The sequence below is a fragment of the Pinus tabuliformis genome, chromosome 4_2 (genome assembly GCF_031772625.1).
Source record: "Pinus tabuliformis cultivar Carrire ecotype Pingquan chromosome 4_2, CPIR1, whole genome shotgun sequence".
Classification (NCBI taxonomy): domain Eukaryota; kingdom Viridiplantae; phylum Streptophyta; class Pinopsida; order Pinales; family Pinaceae; genus Pinus; species Pinus tabuliformis.
In genome coordinates, this window is record NC_142304.1 from 425,994,277 (window position 1) to 426,000,238 (window position 5,962).

General features: G+C 36.2%; 1 non-coding gene across 1 annotated transcript; it reads left to right on the forward strand.

Moving 5' to 3' along the window:
• The first annotated feature begins 5,405 nt into the window (after positions 1-5,405).
• Positions 5,406-5,505, forward strand: LOC149169775 (U6 spliceosomal RNA). The gene has a single exon (XR_016259926.1). It is a non-coding gene; the product is annotated as a U6 spliceosomal RNA (small nuclear RNA).
• Positions 5,506-5,962: the final 457 nt, after the last annotated feature.

Genomic DNA, 5,962 nt, shown 5'->3' on the forward strand with positions numbered 1-5,962 from the left:
AGGGAAAGAGTGTCATCATGGTGGTAGTTGACAGACTTACCAAGTATGCACACTTTTGTGCATTATCACATCCATTTAAAGCCAGTACAGTTTCTACTGCATTTATGGAAACAATTCAAAAGCTACATGGAAACCCAAAGATTATTGTAAGTGACAGAGATCCCATTTTCACTGGAAATTTTTGGACAGAATTATTTTCTTGTCTTGGTACTCAGTTAGCTCATAGCTCATCTTATCATCCTCAATCTGATGGGCAAACTGAGATAGTAAACAAATGTTTGGAAGGATATCTTCGTTGCTTTGTATCTGATAAACAGACACAATGGGTCAAATGGTTGCCTCTGGCTGAATGGTGGTATAACACTTCCTTCCATACAGCAACAAAAATGACCCCATTTATGGCACTTTATGGGTATCAACCACCATCCATCACATCATATTTAAGAGAAAATTCTAAGGTTCAGGCAGTGGAACATCACATCGAACATCAACAACAAGTCCTCCAACTCTTAAAGGATAACCTCGTGTTGGCACAAAATAGAATGAAACAACAGGCAGATCAACATCGCAGTGAAAGAAGTTTTGATGTAGGTGATTGGGTATTCCTACGGCTACAACCATATAAGCAAATGTCCCTCAAGCAAGCTAAGAAGGATAATAAATTATCACCAAAGTATTATGGTCCGTACAAGGTGTTGCAAAAGATTGGTACTATGGCATACAAATTGGAGCTTCCTGCAGCTTCTCGATTGCACCCAATTTTCCATGTTTCATGTTTAAAGAAGGTTATAGGCGACAAGCTCCCAGTTCAAACAATATTTCCAGAACTTGACGAGGAAGGAAAAATTATATTGGAACCGGAAGCAGTCACAGAAACAAGAACTCGACAGCTACGAAATCATTCAATTTTAGAGTATCTTATCAAGTGGAAGAACTTATCCACTGAAGATTCCACATGGGAGGATGAGAATTTTATGCAGAAGTATCCAGAACTACTTAAGTGTTGAGGACAACACATTTTCGAAGGAGAGGGGCATGTTGGGTCCCTATAATACTAGTGATTACCCCATTAGTATTGTAGTTATACCCCTTATTAATATTGTTGTGCCCCTATTGCCCCCATATTGTTATTACTGTGGCCCATAGAATCCCTCTATTGTTATTTTTGTGGCTTTATATTATTATTGTTAGGTCGGTTGGATTATATTGTGACTCCTTAGACTCCTATATATAGAAAGGAGGTTTTTTCATTTGAATCATCCAAGAATTGTTCATTTATGTAATGTAAAGGAGGTTGCCTCCTCGAAGAGGCTGAATTCTAAGGCGTTGATCTATCTTTTCTATATTTTCTTGAGCTGGTTTCATAACAAAGAGCCACTATCCACACAATCATAGACACAACTACACCACATGTTCTTTACAACTAGACACTCCTGAGCTAGATCTGATGCTTTAGGGAAAACTTCCCTTAGGGATCCACAAGATTCAAAATAGGGTAAAGGACATGAAGGTCACTATCCTTCATATCCAAGATTCAAGATTATACTCCTTAGTTGTTGAGCGAGGGCCTATTAACACAACAAAGTATGGCCTTCAAAGGCCTAAAAATCACAAAAGGGAGCCCTTCATTGATCTAGTAGTCCCTTAGTTCTTCTCCTTTCCTTAATGTTAGTTAAAGAAACTATTCAAAATTTCCTCCAGGCCTCTATTTCTAAGGTTGAAGGCTTCTTCACTAGCTCTTTGTCCAACTTAGTTAAGATTACACTTCCACACAAGATGGTTGTGACTCATAAGGCTTTAAATTTCCTTATGTTTTGATTCACTCTTTCAACATCACATGCATACTAGTTTATGCTCGTGAAATTCACAAGTTTATTGGCACACAACCTCTAGTTCTCACACACTTCTCTTCAACCATTTCTACTAGCCACTCCATTTTTTCATTGTTCTCATATTTTGTTAGCTTACCCCCCCACAAGTACTACCCCTAACATGCGAGTCTAGGGTCCCTCCTCAAGTTGCAGGGTCAACCATAAGCCTCCATAATGGTACATGGCCCGTACTTTGGAGCAGTTGGGTACCACCTTCCCCATTCTTCCCATAATTGTTGTTAGTTTGGGTAGTTCATTTGCTACATCAAAGGTTTGTTCAATTAATTAAGGTGGATAGGAAACTTCCCATATCTGACTTACAACTTTTCCTCTTAGTCAAGCTTCCCTCCCAAGCATTGGGATCTATGTTGGCTACCCTCTTCTCTAGTTTTAGCAATATATATTAAATAAAAAAGAATATTTACATCAAATAGAGTTTGGAAAATATCCATGTCAATATATGTCCTAATTACATTTTACAAAATATAGGGACTAAAGAGAGATGTTACAATTGTATAGAAGAAATTCCATGGATCATATATTTGATCTAGACAAATATCTTTGGATTTGTGTCATATTGATGATTTAGAGGCCTAAGGAAAACAACCCTTTTGTTTTGTGCTTTTAAAATTTATCTAATATCATTTTGAGGATTTTGAAGGGATCTTTACAATTATGAAAATGATTTATAACAATATCTCCTTGGAGGTTGGTGAGGCTCATTACATAGGATTTTGTAAGAGAGGTTGTTTCTAACTTCTTAAAGCCCTTCTTACATTTCTCAAATTTTTTTATTACTTTTTATCAATATTCAAAAGTGCTTATAACAACCATAAGTGTTGCAAAAAGTTTTATCTTGATAGAGCATTTTTCATTTTTTACCCTAAGGGGATTGTACCCCCTCTTTATGCATGTTGGGATCGGGTTGTTGTAACTTGTAAATTACTTGTATTTTTATCATAATTGGCTATATTTGCACTCACATTTTAGTACTCAAGATAAAGCACCCAATCATTCTTCATCCTCTTGTGTTGCTACACTTTTGGGTCACTTCAAGGACACCAAATCTGGTATCTCTACATTTTGAGTTATTTTGCAGATCTAAAAGTGTATGGAAACAAGAAGATTGTCCAAATCAGGTTAAAAATCAAATGGAAACCAATGATAAGTCATCCGACTTGGTATTTGTACCCTTCCCTCACTCTCAAGCATCAACGGTAACTATTTATTGGGTATTTTGAGTGAATTTGTTTGTTGGTTTGTATTTCATGTAGTTATAAATCATATATCAAACTTATCATTTGTTTCAACTAATTCCTAGCTCTCATCATACTTAGTGTTTCTAGGCACTAGTTTTTCCAGCTTGTCGATGAAGTGTGTGGAGATTGGAATACCCCCCATGGCATTGTGGGAGTTGACATAATGTGAGAGGAGATTGTATTAAGGTGACAATGGGTACATCAATTGTGTGCTTACCACTTAGCACCTTGGTTGGACTTTGTTGAGGTTGCTAATCTAGGTGGTAATAGGTTACATCAAAAGAGGAAAACTGATTGTTTTCCAAAATTCCAAGGCATTTACAACTATTTTAGAATTGTCTAGAACAACTAGGATTTTTATAGATTCATAAAGGGATTGAATTGTATACCTCTGGTTAAAAAAAGTAAAAAAATATTCTACACACTTTGGAAAACATGTAATTCAACATGGGGAAGTGTTTGCACTGGCCTTGAAAGTATTTTCTCGATTCGTTGCAACTGTAATCATGTTCAACTTAGAAAGCTAGGAGTGAGGTTTTGTGAGTTCCCAAATGCATAATCAACTAAGAGGGATGAATTCCAGGACACCAGTGAACCTCCAAATAAGATTGAACCCGAGTGATGACACATGATGTTGGTTTTGACCTCCACTTGATGAAGAAATTGTTGTTGTTGAATCATGATATCCATAGTAGCCATATCCTAAGCATTTAGATTTTTTATTCACATGTGAAGATGCCTCATAGTGTTTTGTAAATATTTAATTTGTTCTTCGAGGGACTTAAGTAACCCATACATCTCCAAGATTTCACTAAAATCCATAGATTAGAAGAAAAAGCCACTTAAATATATAGAAAATTTCTTGAACATTATGGAGAAGATACACCAGATGAAAGGGTGCTCTTGTAAGATAAAGCAGAGGCAAGATGGTCTCAACGGCTTCAAATTTCTCATAGCATATGACATCATATCTGAATTTTAGTTTCCACCTTCTCGACCCTCATTGCATAATGATAGCCTTGCAGCATTGCCAAATCCTTCACCTCACACAATATCCCACCACAAACCTAGAGCTTAAATGCATGTCATAAAAAGGGTGTCAACTTGTGTCTGAATCATATGGATTCGCCCACTTGTAATGGAATTAATTTCACCCAATTTGATGTGAAAGCCATTATGGGATTCATTGTTTTTATAGTTGGGTGTTTATTAATACATCACTCTCATTCATTTTTACAGCCCCATTAGCAAAGAAGAATACTTGGGAATTTCTCTTATAGAGCACATGGAAGAAGTCCACAACATGGATAAAATGTAGACCATCTCATATTCTACTAAAAATTGCACTAAGTTTGGAATCTTGAGGAGAGGAACCCATAATAAGGTACATGATTGTGTTTTCTGAATCATCAATTATGATTAGTTTTTGAATTCTTATGGAGTTGGCTAAGTTGACCCCTTAAAGAAGAACATATTCTCCGACTTGATTATTAGCTGCCAATCCAAGATTCTAAGCACACAAGAACATTGTTATTCCTCCAAGGCTAGTGAGAACCTCTCTTGCACTGCCACCCCAAAAATCATTCCTATTTTGAGCGATACGTAAATCACTTTAAAAATAATTCATAATAAAACTATAATTTCATTTTATGTCTAAATCATTCTTTAAACTCAGTTCAAATTCTTTTTCATAGGAAATATATCTCAAAGAAAACCTTTGGGTAGTTCCTCTCATTTCAAAGGATGATATTCAAGGTAAACCCTAGATTTTTAAGTGTAGAAGTCTAGGTCAACGAACTAATAAAAAGAGCCATTTTTTACGTTCCTTTGTTGTTCTTGAGACAAAATTTCGTCACTGTAATGAAAAAAGGAGGTTTCACTAAATGTGGAACATGGTACAATCATATTATGGACATTTTTTCAAATTTGTCGTAATTTTGATGCTTGTTATTAGTCAATATACCAATGAAAGGATGATCTTCTAGTCTCGCATAATCGATGGCAACAATGGTCGTTCAATCGTTGAAAGCGTACATCCTTTGATGAAACCGGTCATCGTAATACCAACGAAAGTAGGAGTCAGTTTATCGCCAAAAGCGTACATCCTTCAACGAAACCAGTCGTCATAAGACCAATGGAAGTATGAGTCAATTTATCACTTAAAGGATACATCCTTCAAGAAAATGGGTCTGTGTAACACCAACTGAAGGAGGAATCGGTATATCGAAAGCCCCATGGATAGAGCTTTGTCAGGCTACCAACAACCCATGCATATCAATTCAAACGGAGACGTCCTATAAAAATTGGAACGATACGGAGAAGATTAACATGGCCCCTGCGCAAAGATGACACACACAAAAACCAACAAAACTATTAACATCAGTAGACTGATGACCAAGGACATCTTCCGACAAACTTTTTATATCGGTCATGCTTCTCCTATGACGACTTAATGTTCCCTATCATCGTAAGAACGACTCTTGTATGAGTCAGTCGTTGTCAGAAGATTAATGAGGCATGGTATTTAAAAAAAAACTATGCAAAAATATCTCTGACTTGCAACATCACAAGATTGCATGCCATGACTGGGCCATTGTGTTTTTGTTTTGAGACTTTTTCCTTAGCCTGCAGCCAAACGTTGCAAAACCACAGGATTGTTCACCACAATTTTCCAACACCATTTTTTTTTCCAACATAAAGCATCTTCTTATTAACCTTTCATTCTTACACAAACTCATGAAATTTAACTTAAATCAATTGAGTTGTTTATTCCTCAAACAACTTATCAACTTCTGTAGTTTTCTTGTCAGTATTTATTCATGAACCCAAATA